The 20,969-nt window shown below is 43.3% G+C and overlaps 1 long non-coding RNA gene across 1 annotated transcript in view; it reads left to right on the forward strand.

Moving 5' to 3' along the window:
• Window positions 1–12,206, forward strand: part of LOC125440092 — a 36,614-nt gene extending 24,408 nt beyond the window's left edge. Inside the window, exons 2-4 of the long non-coding RNA XR_007245634.1 lie at window positions 3,718–3,885; window positions 9,569–9,678; window positions 10,816–12,206. This is a non-coding gene — a long non-coding RNA (uncharacterized LOC125440092). The remainder of the gene's footprint in view (window positions 1–3,717; window positions 3,886–9,568; window positions 9,679–10,815) is intronic.
• Window positions 12,207–20,969: the final 8,763 nt, after the last annotated feature.

The following is a 20,969-nucleotide window of genomic DNA, read 5'->3' on the forward strand; positions in this document are numbered from 1 at the left end:
TCAAGGGCTCAAGTAGCAACAAGGCTAAACACCGCAGTTCACCCCACTCTCAAGTTGACGCGCTCAGAGCGCCCTTGCAAAGCTGCGCGAGCCAGTGTAGGATTCCAGCGTCTCAAGTGATACAAGAAGACGAGTCTGCTGAAAACCGTGGAATGATGTCGCGACCAATCCCGTGCAGGAAAGGGGGAGGGGACTCCTACCGTTTGAATAACGGATTGGGATGCCCGTTGACGCAGATGAGGCAGTTTGGCTTGGGAATATGAGGAGGCTGTAGAGGTCTCGTAAACTCGCCCTTTCCTGGAGAGAAGCAGCCGAGGAAGCCTGTTTCCCTTTCTAACCATTAGGTTGGGAAAGACGACGTTTTTCATCCAGGGGTGTGTGGGGGGACGGAAGGGCAAAGGCAGAAACATGAACGAAACGATGCAGGCACGGACTGGGAACCCAGAATGAGAGCACCATCCACGCCGTGGCTCTGTCCTGGTTGCAGAGTGGAGGCACCGCGGTGCTCGTGCTCTTTCTTGCAGGAGTAGTTGCTGTGGCCCAGCATGACAAAACTCAAAGTGGGAAACTGAGTGTATGTTTCTTGTAGGATTGCCAACAGGCCTGCAGGAGAATGTCCTGTCCTTTTAACAGGGTTGTGTCGTTTTCATGCTTGCATTTGTGTAAAAACAACTATATTTTTTCCTGTTTTGCGTGCCTTGTTTTTTGTGTGATTAAGTGACTGACTTTTCATTCTTTCCTCAATTTAAACGCATTCATTGTTTAGAATATTATTGGTAGAAGAGTAATCCTGTCAAAACTGACGCTTCTCAGAAACTGTTGATTCCCTCCCCCCAAAATCAATTTTATAGTAACTTAAGCTTTTTTATTTAAATACCATATATTAGGTTCCACTGTAGTTTATGTAGAGCCTTGAAATGCTAACATATTAAAGGCAATATCTTACAACTTAGAATTATGAAATGGACAAACACTATGTGATCAGAGGTTTCACATTCATGTTTTAGGACAGATATGGTTCTTGTGGGACTCTTGTGGCACACACATTCACAGAGGCAGTGGTGCATCCATATTGCAGTTTTAGCAACACTTTCCCTGCCTCAACATGGCCACCATTCCCCCTTGCACCACTAGTGGACTGTTTTCAGACTTAAAAAATATGCAGTAGCTAGATTTCTGCAGTGCAGGAGTTTGCAATGTAGTAATCATGGGTGACATGGTGCTCCCAGCACCTTTTTTCTGCCTGCCAAATATGTTTAGAAAGTGAGCGTGACTAGACAGGACTTCAGCCTGGCCAAGTTTCTCATTGGCTACTGGAGATTTGTTTGGCTGTTCAGACTTTTTAAAATGTTGCTTTTACAGCAGCTGCCACCATGACATAATATTCTGTATTGTGTCAGTGATGGTAAATTTTGGCATCCATTTTGTGGCTGCTTCCCCATCAATGTCAGAATTCCAGAGGTGCCCACAGGCTCAAAAATGTTAAGGACCTTGCTTTAACCATCCATTGAACCAATGGAGTAATTCCTCAGAATTTCCAGCTGTCGTTTTAGAGACTGCACTAAAAAGAACTGAGACTTTAAAAAAAATGCTAGCAGCAAATGTCACAGTACTGTAGCTATTTATCTATGATAGTGGCATAGCAGAGCAAATGGTGCTGTAAGGGGCTGAGGGAAAGAAAATGATGCTTATGTGTGTGAAACCTTGGTTAACATGCACCTTCCCATTCATACTGCCTGATAACCGACTTGGGGCTTTTCTGCATGGGATTTTTTTGTTGGTTCTGACTGCTTTGATTTATTACCCTAGTGCATAATATTTCTATTGGTTTCTTTGTCCCACCCACTTCCAGCCCACTTTTCAGGGACTGGACCAGTGATTCCCAAAATGGGTGCCACCGCCCCCTGGTGGGTGCTGCAGTGATCCAGGGGGCAGTGATGGCCACAGGTGCATTTGGGGGCGATGAATAACTGTAATTAATACATATATCTTTCTGTTTAATTGCTATTAAAAATTTAAAAAAATAATTTCCAGGGGGTGCTAAGTAATATTTTTTCTGGAAAGGGGGCGGTAGGCCAAATAAGTTTGGGAACCACTGGACTGGACTGTTGTTATCATTGTAAAACCACTTTGCCCCTCCCCAAGACAAGTGATTTCAGTTTTTTTAAGACCCTAAAATATTGAAACAATGGTGTAGTGTTAAAATGGTAGCTTAAGCAGGTTTTCTGCAACCCAGCTTTCATTTTAAAAAGTAAGCAAGTCTCTAGTCTTTTCCTTTGTGGCTCATTCCGCACACGCAAAATAATGCACTTTCAAGCTGCTTTCACAACTGTTTTTGCCATTCCGCACAGCTTCAAAGAGCCCTGAAAGCAGCTTGAAAGTGCATTATTCTGCGTGTGCGGAATGAGCCTATGAGAGAAGAAGCTCAAGACTTACTTTAAAAAAGCTGGGAATTCAGAGAACCTGCTCAAACTATCAGTACTACACAGCAGTATTATACTGATATTGTGGGACTTGTTTTTAAAAAGGGGGGGTGCTTTGACACCACCAATAATATCGATGAGGACAACATCCTCCCTTGAAAATTCTCTTGATTTAAGCCACAATAGGAAAAAAATAACCAACTGCACAACTGTAAAATACACAGGGGGGCTGACATTCAGAAGGAACTTTGGACTACATTCCTCCCCCAAAAGATAGCAGAAAACCAGGTTTAGGAAAGTGTATTTCAAAGGCAGGGGAAGGATGATTGAAACATGATTACACCATAATGCTGTGTGGATGGTGAAAAGAAAAAAAAGTGCTATATTTTTTGGCAGCTAAAGCAGAGAAAAACCTGGTGGAAGCAGCCTTTGATTAATTAAGTTGGCTGTTTAATGCATAGTGTAAGTCCTTTAAAGATGTAATATCTAGGAAAGTCGGTGCCAAACATTTATTAGTATCCAAACACCAATTTCCAGCATGCCCAGATTATTTTATTTTAAATACTCAGCAACCATTTATTGACCCTGGCCTTCTATCCTGTTTTTGCGCAAGCAAAGTATAGGATGTGGGTCCCCCTCCCAAGGCTTTCATATCATCTGTGTTCTCATTCCATGCCATTTCCAGTTGCAGAGACATCAACAAAAAAGCCTTAATTTTTTAATGAAAGCTGAGAATTGCAAGGAACTACTACGCTACTGCAACAAATCGTTATAAACCTACAGATATCCATTACCATTTTTTAAAAGTCTGATAAAGCCCTCTGGTGGCATCAGAAGGAATGGCAGCTACAAGAAGCTGAGGCAAGGAAAACGTTGGGGAAACTGTCTCATTGCTACTGTGAATTCCTCTGCCTGGCATTCTGTTTGTTCAATGTGCAAGATTTTATCCCAAGCATATATTTCGTCTCATAATATATGACCTAAGATAGAGAAATGCCAATTCTGTGTAATTCTTCATGGATTTGAACTTCATTTGGCTTAAGCTAGAACCACTTTTGAATCAGAAATTCGAAAGAAATAGAAAGTTAAAAGTACACTTATAGAAGCTGAGTGGTTTTGGCAACTGAAATTGATGCACATCAAGTATACTTAGGGCATAAAGCACTTTAGGCAATTTCAGATGTTACTTTCAGAGATAAAAAATAAGTAAAAATGATTATAAATTCTGTTCTTATGAGAACACAGTGTCTATGAAAATAGGTTGTTTTACTTAAACGTGTTATTTAATAATTAGGAACAAAGATACCAAGCCCAGATGGACAAGAAGGAAAAAGTACCACAAAAACCACTGATAGCTCGTCTCCAACTTCAACCAGAGGACACCGAAGTACCTCACATGGTGAAAGGAAAGTTTATTATGCCGGAACAGACTTCAAATACTGAGGAAGATGAGAATCCACTAGTAAGAGATTTCATAATTTTTAATTTAAATACTTTAATATATTTTTGTAATATTTGAAGTAAAACTCTGGTCCAGGATCTCCATGGATAATCCATCAGTTGCTGACAGTTCTAGATTAAGGCGCTACTTCTGCCTCATGTAACTCACTATGTAGCACCCCCTACCTCTTGAGGAAGTCCAGTAATCGACACCTCTACACTGGTGGCTGGCAGTCTCAGGAAAACACTGCTGTCCAGGTTCTGCCCCAAGTCTACTTACTTTACCAAAACATTCTTAGATATCCAAGCTTTCCTCTAATTCATTGGGGAGGTATACCAATTCTACAGTGAGAACCAAGTGGTTTGTCCACCTTCAGATTCTAATCACCAGTAACATATCCACTATCATCTACTGTCTGAAGTTTTGCCCTTCTTACCTATGACAGAGAAATCGAATAACCCATCTCAGCAGTTTCTCTTATAAAATACATTGGACAGACCTCCTGGAGTGGTGCCATTGAAACAGAGCGATAAATGAGTGTTTCATGCCTCACACACCTTCAAGGCTTGTACCATCCTTCTCCTCCCCAATCCTTGGGGAATCCAAGCAGACCTGTGATATCAAAAAAGTTACTTAACGGGTTCTATTGTTTCCCTACCTGCCAGTGAACAGGGTATATTAAAGCTGGTCCAGCATGCGGCAGCCCGCTTGCTCACAGGAGGCGCCTTTAGAGAGCACATTCAGCCTGTGTTGCGCCAGCTGCACTGGCTTCCGGTCGAATTCCGAATCATCTTCAAGGTGTGGGTTTTGACCTTTAAGGCCTTGCGCGGCCTGGGACCCTCGTACCTTCGGGACCGCATCACCCCATATGTCCCTACTCGGCCTCTGCGATCAGCAGAGGCCAATTTGCTGGTGATCCCCGGCCCCTCGATGATGCGGCTGGCCTCCACACGGGCCAGGGCTTTTACAGCACTGGCCCCGGCCTGGTGGAATACCCTTCCTCCAGCTATCCGGGCCCTGCGGGACCTGGGTGAGTTCTGCAGGGGCTGTAAGACCATGTTGTTCCACCGGGCCTTTGGAGTGTCTGGCCGCTGATATGGTGCCCCCTACTGCTCTCTATTGCCCCTTGTTTTGGGGCTGTTACATCAGGGTCCCTCATATTGAGGGGCCCACCGTCCCCCCCTCTTTTGGGGGTAGGTTTTAAATTTGGGTTTGGACGCCTGTTTATTTATGTATTAATCTGTTTTTGCTGTTTTTAAGTTATTTTATTGATGACATGAGATGGAGCCTATGTATTTATATTGTATGTGTGATTTGCTCCTGCTTGTTGCTGAATTTTGTTGTTCACCGCCCGGAGCCCTTCGGGGATCGGGCGGTATAGAAATTGAAACAATAAATAAATAAATAAATAAATAAAATATGTGACAGCTTTCTCAAGAGACCTTATTAACAGGAAGTTCCCAGCCAATTTGGGCAGGCAATATACCTATCTCTTTAGATATATTACATTTCTAATGGTCTTCCTATTTTCATGTTTACTGTCTCTTTTGTTCAGAGCTATACAACATTTACTTGGTACCTTTTTACAGATTTCTCTTTGAGTTTTAGGATAAATTATTATACAGCTTGGGGACCATAAGAACTGAGGAGGTGGGTGATCCCTTCACCTGGGGACAGGAAGGTTGAAACTAAGGCCTGCCTCTTCAATGGATTAGGAGAAGAAGTTATTATACAAGTTATGTCCTTTCCACTGAATAGCCAGCTCTACCTTTATCTGTGCCTCTGCTTTAACTTCCATCCCCACCACCCCAGTAGCATTTACCTAGGAAAACTGTGGCCAAGGTGTATGATACTGGCTGCTGGGCCAAGCCCACTTGCATAGTAGGGAACCTTCAATTACTGGCTGTGGGGGGACCTCACCTTTGCCAGTTTCATCTTCCCTGTACAGTTTCCTCTATCACTGTTTCTGGCAGCTCTATGTCTTCTCACCTTTTCCTGTCTCATTTTCTTCTTAGCTGTTCATCAACCTACTATTATCTGCCTTCAACCCTCAGCTTTGTCTGTCTGTCTGTCTGTCTGTCTTTCTGTCTGTCTGTCTGTCTGTCTGTCTGTCTGTCTAATCTATTTATTAGCCTACATTTTTTCATAGTATATACCAAACCAGCTTACAACATTCTCTTCCTTTTTATCCTAACAACAACACTGAAAGTATGTGACTGGCCCAACATCAGTGATGAAACTACCATGGGGACATCTGGGGACAACTGTCCTGGGTGTTTCCCTGTTAGGTCACTTGGGGGCAGAAAATCGCTCCCCAGACCCCTTCCCCCCTCAGCTCAGCCTGCCCCAACAGACTGCTCAGACTGCTGCCGGCAGAGCCACCCAAAAAAGGCCAGCCGGGCTTGCAGGGGTCTGGCAGAAGCCTTCCCTCCCCCTGCAGACGCATTCAGCCTCAAGCCTTTCTCGGCTTATAAAACCCCCCGGCCGAGGCTGCAGCATCACTCACGCTCTGAGAGACTCACTCTCAGAGAGAGAGAGGGGCACTCCAGCCTCCTCTGTCCATGGATCCTGTGATCCATGGACAGAGCAAGCTTGATAGAGATGGGGTGAAGGCTGGGAGATCTGGCTCTGCTCATGGATCACAGGATCCATGGACAGAACCAGCTCCTCCAGCCCTCACCCCATCCCAGCTATCTGGCTCTACCCATGGATCACAGGATCCATGGACAAAGCCAGCTCTGCCAGTCCCCCCCCCCATTCCCAGCAATCTGGCTCTGGCCATGGATCGCAGGATCCATGGACAGAGCCAGCTCTGCCAGCCCCCCCATCCCAGCAATCTGGCTCTATCCATGGATCACAGGATCCATGGACAGAGCCAGCTCTGCCAGCCCCCACCCCATCTCAGCAATCTGGCTCTGCCCATGGATCACAGGATTCATGGGCAGAGCAAGCTCTCCCAGCCCCCCTCCCATCTCCCTTGAAAATGATCTGGTGCAAAAAATCATTGTTGGGTTGTTGGGGGGGCAGGGTGGTTGCCTTTAGTGGGACCCCCTGCAAAACTCAGATTTTGCCCCGGGCTCAATTTTTCCTACCTACGCCTCTTCCCAACATGACCAAGGATGTGTGCTTCCATATTGGTGATTTGTACCTGGATCTCCCAAGCTGTATTCTGAAACTCTAACTCCTACACTACACTGCCTTTCATAGGGTGGCTGTTGTTGAACAGTAACAAGCAGCCAGGCCTGGGTGAGTCATGTAAGTCAAGTGGTGTCAAGTCACCTGGTAGTTGCTGCGAAGCGTGACCCCAGTGAGTGCTCCCTCAAAGGCCAAAACAGCCCTGCAAAGGGCTCTGCCCCTTCTCACTGCTTTTTACTGACAAAACAAGCCTGTTGTGGTTGCCTGGCAATGGCCAAAAAGGGCATCCATTTTTTAAAGCTACAAGTATGTGTTATCGTTTGGGGTTTTTTTTTTAAGGTCACCAAAGCTCTACAATATGAGGCAGAACTACTTTTGTTAAGGGCAGAAGAATATTTTCCAGTTTGAGAGTGCATCAGTTGCATTAGCAAGATATTTATTGTTTAAAATTTATCAAAAACGTTTTTATGCTGCCTTTTTACCTAATTAGCATTTTTAAGACAGTGCATATGAAAGTATTAAAATGTTTGAACCCTCAAAACACCTTTTAAAAATTCAATACAACTTATAAAACAATTAAATAAAAATACAAACAAGGAATATCAGAACCAAGGAAGAGGGCCAATATCAGTTATTGGAGGCATGCCAAGTGAAACAAATTTTTCATCCACTGGTAGAATACACCAGTCAAGGGAGACAGAAAGATCCTTTCAGGAGAAAGATCTCCAGGAGAAGACAGTTCAAAACATGGGTTACTCAGTTTGAACTTCTTGAGATAGTGTGGTAATTTGGCAGCCCTCAGGTCCTTTTATTTGCTTACCTATCATCCACTCAGCAGGTTCTGTTCTGAATCTGCCAATCCACTCCACTTCCCTTTTTGGAGACTCAATGCACTGTAGTCTTACAAGTATTGTCACAGCCTCTTTTTGTATCTCACCAGGGATTCCATTAAAATGGTTAATATTTATCATGCTTTTCTTGGTCACACTAATAGCTTTGCTGTTTGAAAAGTTGGCATTGCAGTCAAGAGTGCCTTCTGTCAGCTGCATATGACTTTCTCTTTTCTTAGACTCAGCTAATCGGTCTGTACTAGCTATGCTCCTGTAACCTCATTGTTGTTCTACTGTACATTGGGTTGCCCTTGAAAACAAACTGGCAAGTGCAGCTGGTTCAGCATGTGACAGCTTAGTTATTGTCAGTGGCTGACTAATAGGAACATAGATCACCCATCTTGAAACAGCTGTCTGGCTGCCAGTTTGTTTCCAGGTCAATTTCAAGGTGCTGGTTATGAACTTGAAAACTCTTCATAGCCTAGAACCCATATATCTAAAGGACCATTTCCCCCTACATGTCCCTATGTACCAACTATGGTCCTTAGGCTATCACTTACCTTCAGAGTTGGACCCTCTCTATCAAACCATGGTTAAATACTTTCCTTTAAAAACAAGATATTGTATAAGGAGAGGTCATATCTTTACATTTTGGTTAACAGGGAAATTCACAGATCTCAAGAAATTTCTCCTTTTTTCCTGAAACCCACATGCTAGAAAGAAAATTATGCACCCATGCATGTATATATGCATACATATATACATCTGTTTCCAGGAAGTTTAATTTTTTTGCCTGCTGTCTGTCAAAGGCCAAAAAGCCCCAAACACATCTTCTGTCAAATGGTAAACAGAAAATATTCAAACTGCTTAAGAAATTCAGGTTATCAAGGATCTGCTGAGCAATACTGACCATTAGGTAAACAGTGAGGCTACAATGGCAGCCTTCAATATCAACATCAGTAGAAGACTGCCGCTGCACTGCTTTTGGGTATCTTTGTCAGTTGTAGCCTAGACGTTGTACTGGCTGATGTGGCTTTGGTATATAATGTTTTTTTAAAAATTCTGTAAATATTTGGTATGATTTGTTCCTTGATGGGATCATAATTTTATTGTCTTTACAGTTTACTGAAACTGTTCCTTCTACTCTAAAAAGTGCAGAAGATTTACCTTCTCTCTCCCACACTTTAAGGAGGGGTCAATTGCCAATTATAGTCAAATCTCTGTTAATATGTGTTCTACTGTCATGAAATCTGTATTTTTCTTTTTGTTCTTATAAGTAGTCTTATCTTTCTTATTTTTCCTTGAACTGCTAGTTGCACAGAGTTATATTAGAATATAGTTATAAAATATTAGGTTAAAATTGTTTTTTCATGCTTGAGGCCACTGGGCAGAAGTCTCTGATTTAGAAGAGAAGGGAGCCTCTCAGTGGTGGAGATTGGAAACTACCATGTCATTTCCTGCCTCCAAAGTACAATGCAAGGAATAACTCACCTATCCAGTATGCCTGCCATGGTTTTTAGTAGAAGTAATAATTTCAGTAAGTATAATGTTCTAATCGAATGTACAGAGTGTGTCCCCTGCTTTTAAGCAGAGATATTCTGTGTTTGGCTGCTTGTTCCATGAGAAATGAATGTCCTACTTAAGAAACTGTGATGTAGTAAGTAACTTGCCTTTCTCCTAAGATTGCAGGACTTAACTCACTAAAATTAACAATGGTATTGTTGATTCTTCTTTTCCAGCCATTTTCTGTTGAGATTTCTCCTTTTCTCCGCACAGCTGTGTATAAAGCAGATTCTTCAAGAAAAAACAAAAGAACGACAAAAGAAGGAAAAATGGGTTTTGAATATATGTATGTAAACTACACATTGCTTTTTAAATTGTTCCACTGTTTTATAAAGATTAAAAACATAGACATCTGTTTTATGAGATCCACATATTGAAGGGGAATTTTCTGTCTGCTCCTCAATGAGAGCCAAACTAGACAAGTTTGCCAGAGGGACTTGCAGCCATATTGCTGGTCCAAGTCTTACTGGCAACTCTGGTGTAAAAAGCACAGAAGGGGCAGATTCTGATTGGGATCTCAGCATGGAGAGAGGGAGGCTGTTTTCAGCAGCCAAAATTATCTGAGAGTTTTGAAAGGAAGAGATATTCACTTCATTGGGAGGCTCCAGGTGCACGGAATGCTTGCACTTGCAGCCTCCCAATGGATCAAGGAACTCCTGCAACCATAGGTAGATGCTGAAAATAGTGTGTGGGCAGAAGATAAGAGCCCCTTTCCCCTGCCTTTTCACTCAGTCAGAGACTCCAAGATGGCACACATAAAAAAACATTAAATATATTGAGCAATTCAAATTAACATTTAAAGTTATAAAATATTTCAATGAAAACACATAATATATCGATATAACTCTAGAGAAGGGGCTGGACCCTGTCCTCTTCCCCCCTTCACATGTGTGAGAATCACCAGATTTTCCCCTGTGGAGAAATTCCCCTGTGGAGAAATGCCACTCTAAGATTCAACCCAATATTTAGACATTTGGGACTGCAAAATGTTTTTTTTTTTTACACAATTGCCTGCTGAATTGATTTTTGTCTGAAAATGTTTCTTCTCTTCGATCAGACTTACTTAGTTTTGGAGCCTGGCTGGCTAAAATTGTCTAAAAATGTAGCTGGGGGAGAGGCACTGGTGTAGAGAAGTGGCAGCTTTGTTAAGGATTAAACTAGCCCTTTCACCAATTAGTTTCTTTTATAAGTTTTTTTCCCCATTAATATTGTGAAGGAAATCCAGAGCTGTCATTATAGTGTCCTAGTTATGTCCCTTTAAACTACCATTTTAAAGGAATAACTTCTTTCTTAATGTGAAGTGCTTTGTTTCTATAGTGTGCTTTGTTTCTATAGTAGCACTGCGTGCTCCTGGTATGTGACTGTTAACTTTTTACGCTAAAAGTATTCTGTAGAGTGATTTTGTGGTTTCATTTCATTTTAGCCTTTCAAAAATGCATAAGGAAAAGGCAAAACAAGTGGTGTGTCAATCTAGTGAAATGGCTGGATGGGATTTACGCAGCAGTATGGACTATTCTGAGCTAACAAATAAGACTGGAAAGAAATTTTCTATGATTCCTTCTCATGACGAACTTAGCTGTACTACTGATACATCAGCTGATATTTCCACTGTTACTGAAGGAAAGTATAATAGTTAGACTGGAAAAAATGTGAACACAAGAAAATAATTATTGAATATCTGAGTATTGTAAAATAATTCTTAAATAATTATGTACTGAAATTGATTACCTTCTAAAATGTACATGAACATTTTCTGATGTACATAACACAATTGTTTAATGACTACATGAGGAGAATCAGATTTTATCTTGCAAACTATGTGCATTGAAGTTTAATTTTATGGGACCAACTAAATGATTTTTAATGTGAGACACAACTTAGTGAAAGATTGAATCCTCTGAAATCATTGATATTAGATGGTGATTTATATCCTCTTTCGATGGCATGCCTGAATGCTTTGAAATAAAGTGCTACAGTAAAGGGCTTCACAGATGTGAATGCAAGCCTGTAAAATGCCAGTGACGTAACAGTGGCCATTTCTACACAACTTACTGAAACATTTGCAAAACATTTTCAGTCCTCTCTGTTTGTCTGCACTCACCCACTTGAAAACTCTTCCCGGCTATTATTTTGTTTTTCTCTTGCTTTATTTTAATGTCTCCATGGATTCATAGCTTAGATGCTTCAAAGCTTCATGCTGCAATTCTTCATGGGTTGTGTCTTTGTATGTTTGAAGATATCCCCCCCCCCCCCATTAAAAAAAATGATGGAAGTAAACAGGTGAGATGACGAAGCAAGCTCAGAAAATGACACTAAGGAGGAAATCTGGGGACTACAGAGAGTGGTAGGAAACGTTTTAAATATCGCTGCACAAGTGAAAACATTTTGAAAACGTTTTCACAAAAAGAATCACTAAGATAGAGAATGCACATAAAACGTTTTGAGGCTGGAAATAAAATGTTTTGGTCTAAAAACTATTCAGAATTCTTCAGAGGAAATGTTTTATTTTCTGCCTCAAAACATTTTATTTTGGTTGTGCGGAAAGGGTCAGTGTGGCCTCCAACAAGTAGGACCTCTGTAGTGCGACAAGCCAAGTATGCAGATGTACTCTTTGGTGGGCTAATCTTTGGTTCCTGCCATTATGTTTCCACATGCAACTTTGTCTTTCATAATGATTAGCATATTACTAAAATTAAATATTTGAGCAATTTTGATATTCAGCTTAGTGTTGAATGTGGTAATTAATCTCTGTTCTAAAAGAGATAAATTCTTATATTTATTTTAAAATATTTTATTTTGTTTCTTTTCCCCTCTTAATTGGCACTGCAAATAAATAAGATACAAAATTAATTATATAATTGGTTGTTGGTATTTATGACTTAAGACTCAACTGCTTGAAGGACTGACTCCTGATTTCCTTGCTACCTTTGGTTGGTTCAATACTTTTATTTGAAGGTGCTTTTCTTTTGTGAGGCAACCCCTGAAACCCCTGTAGTGTATAGGGGGGATTCACAACATCCCTGAAAAAGCGGGGTGCTGAGTGCATGGGAACGCTGTGTGTATGGCAGGACCAAGTTCTCTCTGTTATTATTACAGTGAGATATTGATATGAGAATTTAGAGGTTGATGCTTTTTGGCTAAGCCCATGTTGTTGAGCTTCTTTTCTTTGACATCCACTTGCTTGCTGGCTTTAAAGTCCTCTCCCTTGTGAATTTGCAAAGATGTTGGCAAGACAAATAGGAAGCAGGAAGGAGCCGGCAACATGGAAGGGGAGGGCAAAGGGGAAAGCGTGGGTGCAGTGTGGGAGTGGAAAGGAAGAAGCGAGGTAGACTGGCTGTGGGTGGAGAGAAGATGAGTGGCGCAAAGCATGCTCACTGGCAAATCTGCCCCACCCTAATGGCGAAGCAAATTAAAGCTGTGCTAGAAGTGGTGTCGCTTGCTGTAGAGAGAATGGAAAGTGAAAGTGGGGCTCAAGGAAATATGTCCGTACAAGAAATCTTGCCATGATGGACATTCACCCCTGCAATGCAGCAGACACCTTGTGCATAATCAGCCCTGGTCTTTGATAAGCAGCCTTTTCTATGATGGCTGTAGAACAATTTCCTAGAGGAGATGTAGAGAGTAAATTTTCTGGTGAAGTTTCATAAATGTTGCAAGGTCATTTTATTTCAACAACCTTTGGCTGATTTTCTGACTTATGATCTGTTTTGGTGCTATGCCAATGATTGGTTTGAAGGTGCAGCACAAACTTTTAAAATTAATTAGATCAAATGTTGATTTCAAATGAACTTAGTTGCCAAAAGCCATTGACACTCATTTTGTGATATAAATCCTCTATAAAGCAATCTTCTTCACTTACATCTATGATTAAGATCTGCAGGTCTACCTTAGTACCAGAATCTTGGGGTCTGCTTTACAGACCTCAGGATAAGGTAGAGGAGATCAGTATTGGCTCTGTTCCTTCTGCACACTTTATATATGTATTCTCTGCTATGAAAAATATGCATAATGGTGTTGCTTCTCAGATTAGAAATAATATTTTTATGATGAGACCAGGATCAGAGAAAGGAACTGAAGTGCCCCATTGATTGATTGAGAGCTTTCTATAATTGCATGGCATACAGTAGCTTGGTTGTACCTGAACTCTGCTGTGTATATAAGGTTTGTTTTCACATGAGAGCTATTCATTTATTTTCTCTGTGGTCTCTTCAGTTTAAAAGAATGTGTGAAGAAATATCAGTGTAAATAGTAAAGGTCAGTAAGGTAAAAAGTCACCAGCTTTGTATGTGTTTCTATGCGTTTGTTTTAGATCATTATCATCTTCTGTGTAAAAGCAGAAATAATGTAAATATATGAGAGTAATGTGGTATAAGATATACAATAAAATAAACAGTGTAGAAAATATTAAATATACAACAATAAGGACTTTAGGTAATGAATACACTCTTGTCTCATATTTAGCACATTAGTTATTTACTTATATTGGTTATCTGTCACAGGTGCAGATGAGCTGGTTGAAATTCAAACTATTGGTACACAGTTAAGTTGCCATACAAGGACATGCAGGATGTTTCAAGCTGGTGGTGGTGGTAAGCAATTTATCCAGGCAAAAACTTCTTGTTCATATGACAGAACAGGTATGTACATCTAAAGTCAAATGCTTTTACCAACAATTATATTGAAACCAAGATTACTTTGTTCTTCTCCATTTATTTTTGCAATATGAAATGCCCTATGATCATCTATTGATAAATTTTGCCTGCCATTGATTGAATTAAAATAAAACATTTATTGATGTTTGAGTTAGATTATTTGCATGTTGCAGTTTTCTGAAATTTCCAGTAACATATATGGGTCAAATATCTATATGTTTGATAGGAATGTGTGGTCCCCACCTGTGGATACCTAAATCCTTGGATCAGGACCACCCTGACGCTAAACTGATTTTTCTGCAAACTTTAAGTACTCCCCTGGTGTGCAGAAAAATCTGAAAAGTTATAAAAAACCATTGGTGTTTAAATTCCCCTCAGATTTTAAGTTGAGTTGAGGTGGCTGTCATTGCAGGAATGCACTATAGGCTTGGCAGCTATTGCAGAGGATGCCAGGAGCTGCTCAGGGCCCTATTGCTGTGGCAGCAGATGTGAGGAATGGCTCTGTGTCTGACCATGGTGGCAGTGGACACTGGGAGAGGCTCTGGACTCAGCTGCAGTGACAGAGGATGCCAGGAGAGGTTCTGGGTCTGGCTGCTGTGGTGGAGAATTCTGAAAGCTTCCATAGCAGAGGACACCAGGAGCTGTTCTGGGCTTAGAGTGGATGCCAGACACTGTCACTGTCACCCCCAGGTTTAAAGTGACTAGTGGGGTCTGGAGCCATGACTGGGGAGAGAGATAGGCTTTCCCCCATGTGAGTCTTGTGCCTCTCTAATAGCCAAAGTAATTCACCTGGATGGTGTAGGCCATCTTATTTGGGTTGTTCTCTACTGTCAATCAAGGAGGCAGGAAATATACTTTGGTCACTTCCTGTAGGCGGGTCATAGCCGTCTTGCCACAGTATCTTCCTGCCTCGTCAGGGAGTGCAGCAAATTCAACAGGGTCTTTGCTTATTGATAGGCTTTGTGTCCTTTGGATCCCAAAAACTCCTTTCTATGTCTGTGAGAGTTTGTAGTCTTTTTTCCTTGTAACTCTGTGTTTGTGGTCCTTGCCCTCCTTGTGTTTCCCTCTTCCCACCAAAAAAGCCTCCCCTTCAGCGGCTATGGTGTAGGTGCCATTTTTTCCTCACAAGGAGGGATTCTGCCGCTTGGCAGTGGAGAACATGAAGGGCAGTGACCAGGTCTGCCAGTCGAGCCTCCCGCTCTCCCCCGAGCAGCCATGTGGCTGGGAGGGAAGTGTGCACCGGCCAGTCCCAGGGCAGCCGTGGGGCCCGCCAGTGGGCCTCTTCACCATCGCCCTCTCGGCGTGCAGGTCGGCGCGCATGCTCGACCAACCCCAGTACAGGGTGCCAGGGAGCGTCTGGATGTGAGAACCGCAGTCCCAGAGCTGCCATGGGGCTAGCCAGCGGGCCTTTTCGCCATTGCCTCTTGGCATGCTGGTCAGTGCGCACGCTCAACCAGCCCCTATACAGTGTGCCAGGGAGCATCTGGGCATGAGAGCTACGGCTGCAGCCATGAAGAGGGGAGGCACCGAGAGGACGGCGAGCCATCTTCCCACCTTGATCCCATTTCCACTGCCGGTGTTCCAACTCTGCAGCCGATGGACGCCTCTGTGGCAGAGGCCTCCAATCCAGCTGGACTCTCCAGGCAAGGGGGAGAGAGGAGGGGGAGGGAAAGCAACATGGCAGATGCCATTCCCTCGGAGTGAAGCATTTTCTCCCCTCACTGGCTGGAAGCCTTAATGCGTTCCTCCATCAGGGAGGAGGTCTCTAAGCAGCTTCAGCCATCCCCTGCCCTCCCTCCTTACAGACAAAGGCCTCACTCTAGATCCAGATCCCCCATTCCCAGTAGGAGGGATAGGGACTGGCTGGCTCCTGTGTATAACTCAGAGGGCAGTGACATACTCCCTCACAACACAAGAAGGGATTGGTAATCTGTTTCTACTGTTCAGGAAGGACATTTGACGGGACAAGAGCTCTCAGATATCAGTGTTGCAGGTTTCAGAAACCTCACGCTCAGTCCCCAACCAAAAAGGTCCAAACTGCCAAATGGGCTAATTCTGACCCAAAGCCAGTTGCTAAAACACAGGAGGCCCAAACTGTCAGTGCAGCTAACGTATTACAGGTCTCGACGGCTCAGGAAGGAATCAGTAAGATTTATGGAGCCTGTGATAGGGATTGAGGTGACTCTGATAAACCCCCAGTTTGTACAGAAGATCAGAGTGTACTAGGCCAAAAAATTAAGGTCAGAGGGATCAGTAGCCCAGCCTTGAGGTGAAATTGGCTGAAGCCCCCCCAATAACATACAGGGACTTCCATGGAAATTGGGAGTCTATGGAGGTATTTAGATCCCAATTCTATTGGGAATGCTATAGCTTCACAAGCTAAATCTATGAATGAAATATCTGGAAATTAGGAAGTGCAGTGGAGACCGAACAGGGACACCTAGATGAGAATGCAGAAGTGAACTGAGTATCATTCTGCCAGTCTGTAATGCTGAAGGCAGCCGTACCTTCCAGAGAAGTGGTACAGAGTGTCTATGAGGAGAAGGTGCGCTGCTATTTGGGAAGCTAGAAACCAGCTAGTCATCCCCAGAAAGTATTAAATGCAGCTGTCACACAAAACCACAATGTCAGCCCACTTAGGCATTAGCAAAACCTGAGTGAGGCAGCAAGCTATAATTTATTGGCCTAACAATGGGGAAGGACATCCGTGAATTCTGCAATCCTGTCCTATGTGACAGCTGGTGGGCAATCCAAAGTATAAAGGCAGAACTCCTTTGCATTCTGCAGGTGGAGGCATTTCCAGGATCCTATGGATCCAGCCTATAACTGTCCTGGCTACTGAGTAGATGGGACAAGAGCTCTCATAGCTGAGGCCAGCTATTCATGGGCCCTTCTGAGGGACACCTTTGAATGCTTATCTGGGGTGTCCTTGATGTTCCTCTCACTGTCCCTTGAGACTGGTCCCCCCGGTTGGAGGGCTTCCACTGGACATCTACTAGGAGCATTTGTAACATCCTATGGGGTTCCATTTGAAGCACCTCAGTGAGGGGGAGATTGATCTGGACTCTAATCACTTTTCAGAGCCGGAAGACCAGGATTCTGAGGTGGCTGAGGACCCAAATTCCTCCGGTGCAGCGAAAGGGTTGCCCTAGGGGCCTTTCCTCGGTTTTCCCAGTGGAGGAGATCTCCTATTTTTTCCCTTTGCCTGAGGCAAGTTCAACAGACAATGGGATGGAACTGCGGCAAACAAAAGTTTTCCCCCAGTTTTTTTTTCAGAAGCTATATCTGGCTCCTGACCACCTTAACCGTCTTATCAAGACTCACTGGTCAAAGGGCCAGTGGCTGCGTGGTCTGGGTGGTCTGGTGGTCTGGTCTGGAGGGACAGAGGGGGAAAACTAAGGGATCCCCTGGATAGAAAGGCAGACTACAGCCTTAGCAGGATTCATGAGGGCACCGCTATAGCTTCTAGGATCCTTGCCTCCTCTGTGACGGCGGCTAGATCTACTATCATCTGGCAAAAGTGCCTTCTAGCAATCATTTCTCCTGAGGACCAGGGCCTCAGAGGGTACCGAAAGGGTACTCATGGCTGTCGCCTTCTTAGTGGATGCCACCCTAGATGCCTTTTTGACAACTTCACGTATAATGGCAGCGGTCTTGGTGGTGTGCTGGCTACTTTGGTTTAAGCCATGGCAGGCGGAACCCATTCTAAGACAGTGGTATCAGTTTTGATTCTCAGGGGGGTGCTCTCTTTGGTTAAGAGTTTGATAGGATCCTGGTTGAAAACAAAGATAACAAGAGAGCCATGCCCGGATCTGTCAGGTTAGACAAACCCAGGTTTACACCCAAGCTGGCCTTTAGGACCTCTCGCTCATCCTCTCCCCCCTATCGGGAGGGAAGGACAGCGGGCTGGCAGACACAACCCTTTTCTCTGATTAGAGCTTCTGTGGCTTAGTTGGGTAATGCAGCCTTTGTGTTGCAGTCTAAAAGCTTGCCGGTTCTAGTCCTGCCAGGGATGAATAATTTTAAGTGGCAGGATTTTCGCGGCCAGCACAAATCCAATAAATCCTTTCAGCCTGACTCTGGTACCAGCAACAAGGTGTGGCTATGTGGGCATTCGGATAGGCAGGCATCTCCTGTCTTTTTGTCACCAGTGGACAGAAACCCATGTCGCCCAGTGGGTCCGGAACATAGTTTCTTCCGGTTTCTCCTTAGAGTTCCGTTCGTTGCCACAAGACAGGTTCCTCCCTTCACCGAGCAGCTTCACTCCGGAAAACCGGGACAGGCTTAAGTGGGCAATCTCTCTTCTTACCTTAATCAGGGCCTTAGAGTCCGTGCTGTTGGACCAAGTGGGAACGGGGGTATACTCCCAGTTCTTCTCAGCCCCCCAAGAAAAATGGGGATGTCCCCAGTGAAATCACAATTCTGGTGCACTAAACATTTTAACCAGAGTTTGACAAGTTATTTATTTCAAATATTTATATGCCACATTCTTAAAAATACATTCAGACTTGTCTGGAATCTTTCACAAAGGGGGGCAAGAGAGAATGGGTTACCTTTGGCAGCCATTCATTTATAGAATAAAGAACTGATTTTAGAAGTAATAATAATTAATTCTCAATTCTAAAAGGAATGTCAGTTCTCCTTGAGTCAGTGAGTTAACTAACTAGCATTACAGCATGAGGCAAGTTTCAGTCTAACTCCACCTGGCGTTGTAGAGTGGCTCTATAAAGGCTGGGCTTGAGACCAACTTGTGAGTAATCTAGGATGATATTTAGTGACAGAGTCTCTGGTGTGATTAGCTTCCCCCTGCAGCAGTGAACAAACGCTTTCCAGGAAGATCTGTGAATCCTGGTGGTGGACGGACAACATGAGGCTAGCAACGTCTCAGTCACATTGTTTGAATAGCTCTTCTTTCTCCTACTGTTCTGTTCAAGAACCATGCGGTTAAACTGAACCAGATGCCACAGATACCACAGGTGACCCTGGGATAACCAATCTGGAACCATCAAAAGGATTAAGAACGGTGTCTCTGATAATCCTTGAATCACTAAAACCATGGGGAAGGCCAGTAGGGCGCCATCAAGATGACTCTCGCTCTCTGTCATCATCATATCCCAGTGGTGACAAGTTGTCATCATATCCCAGTGGTGACATCGTATCCCATCATATCCCAGTGGGATATGAACAACAAGCCTAAATCCACTGTCCTTATTAACAAAAATAAATATTTTTAAGTTTGAACCACCCAACGACAAGGAGGCGGTTCTGCCTAACTTTTGCTCCAACTTTACCCATCCCAGGGAACGTTTATGGCACCACCTGGATGTGCGTTGGTCCCTGAGGGCCTTTCTCATACACAAGGAAAATATCAGAGAATGTGAGTCCCTGTTTATTAACATGGTTCCCCCTAGGGTAGGTGAGGCCATGTCCTCTGTGGCCGTTAGTTCCAGCATTAGCACACATGTCATTGAGGCGCACAAGACCAGCTGTCTACCGGTTCCCAGTGGCATCACGGCCCACTGTACCTGGACTTTGGTCAAGCACGTGTCCCTAGAATAGATATGTAGGGTGGCCACTTGGGCCTCTCCCTTCTCCCTTTGTGAGGCACTGTAGGTTGACCTCTCCGGATGCCATTCAGGCCTCCTTTGGAAGGAGAATCCTGGAGCACATTATTGGAGATTAACAGAACCCACCCTACGGGTCACTGCTTGGGGAGTACCCAAACAAGATGGCCTACATCATCCAGGAGAATGACCCATTGGATACTCACCATGAAGGGGTCTTCTCCTGGGTGGTTGTAGGCCATCTTGGCCCTCCCTGTTCTCGTTCTTCTCCGATAACGTCTTTCATACCTAAAATTGCAAGGTTAACATTCCAAGATAGAGTTTCAGAGCCTGTGAGAATTCCTTTGAGCTTTGGTCTCTTCCAGAGTTGTTAGGTTAGGTTTGTTTTTTCAGCATGTTATTGTGTGTTTGGTTGTGGTTCCATTGTTCTTGTCTCATTGTGGTGAGTCTGATCCTGGGCTAGTCAGATACTAGGGCAAGACGGCTACGACCCGCCTACAGGAAGTGATCAAAGTATATTTCCTTCCTCTTTGATTGATGGTAGAGAACAACCCAAACAAGATGGCCTACAACCACCCAGGAGAAGACCCCTTCATGGTGAGTATACAATGGGTCGTTCTCCTGGATAAATATAATTGACAACTAGAGATGCCCAATGAATAAGAAGAGGGGAACTGCCACCCTCCCAGCCATACTCTACTACTGACTCCTTATTGCTTCTCTCTCCATTTTTCTTCTATCTTTCTTCTATCTTTGATCTCCTCACTGCCTGCCTCACCCCTAATTTCTGTGCTTCTGTGTCCCCACTCCACCCTTGTATATCTCATTTAAACTTGTTTGGGGTTTCTTCAGATCTGGGGTTTCCATTGACTTTTCAGAAAAAATATATTCCACATGCAGGTGGCCCCAAAGGCACAATTTTTAAAATTCACATAGGGGCTACTCATAGCTACTATACATACATATTCATGCTTGTTAAATGAACCAAGCCACCTCCTGCTCCCCAGTCAAAACTATTGACTAGACATTCGCCAATAGTTTGGTTTTGGTGATACATGCATGCCCTGATATTCTGACTATTCTGGTTTGGAGACCAGAATATAAATCACTGAATCATTTTTTAAATAGTAATAATGATGGCCATGCTTTATTACTTATGTTAGTCATAATTCAACCATGATTACTCTGTGGTTCTTTTTTTTAATGGTTCAGAGATTTCATTTTGTATATTAGCTAAACATAATAGCATGAATATATTGATTGGAAACATAACAATGACAACATTTTGAAAATGGACTTTACTTCTCTCCTAGAGCCCATTAATGATGATGTGATATATTATATTTTGAGACTGAGAGATA

The sequence above is a fragment of the Sphaerodactylus townsendi genome, linkage group LG01 (assembly GCF_021028975.2).
Source record: "Sphaerodactylus townsendi isolate TG3544 linkage group LG01, MPM_Stown_v2.3, whole genome shotgun sequence".
Lineage (NCBI taxonomy): Eukaryota > Metazoa > Chordata > Lepidosauria > Squamata > Sphaerodactylidae > Sphaerodactylus > Sphaerodactylus townsendi.